Source organism: Apaloderma vittatum, unplaced genomic scaffold, assembly GCF_000703405.1.
Source record: "Apaloderma vittatum isolate BGI_N311 unplaced genomic scaffold, ASM70340v1 scaffold1129, whole genome shotgun sequence".
NCBI classification, from domain to species: Eukaryota; Metazoa; Chordata; class Aves; order Trogoniformes; family Trogonidae; genus Apaloderma; species Apaloderma vittatum.
The window spans coordinates 33,732-34,064 of NW_009735562.1; the positions used below are offsets into that span (position 1 = coordinate 33,732).

The 333-nt window shown below is 59.5% G+C and overlaps 1 protein-coding gene across 1 annotated transcript in view; it reads left to right on the forward strand.

The window, feature by feature from the left end:
• Positions 1–333, forward strand: part of MAP2K6 (mitogen-activated protein kinase kinase 6) — a gene marked incomplete at its 5' end in the record, with an annotated part of 16,276 nt that overhangs the window by 9,731 nt on the left and 6,212 nt on the right. The window lies entirely within an intron of this gene.

The following is a 333-nucleotide window of genomic DNA, read 5'->3' on the forward strand; positions in this document are numbered from 1 at the left end:
CCGCCATGCTGCGTGGAGGCTGAGCTGCCTCAGGGGCCAGCCACCGCCTGCATCCCTGTCCCCACAGACATCTTTCTGGGCTACAACCCAAATTTATGAACAAAACTTCCTCCCCTCAGGGGAGGAATGGGCCTTCACGCCTTTACTGAGCCGTGAGGGCTGGGCTGGGGCCTGGTGCTGTGCAGGCAACACGCACCCTTTGCCAGAGCACCGGTGATGGCAGTTGTGGGTGTCTTTGCTGCCTGAGGTGATGAGGAACAGGCCTGGTCGCTTTGGGGGGAAAAGACAAGAGGAAGGAGACTTTCTCAACTTAGTTGCCCCCACACAGGGTGC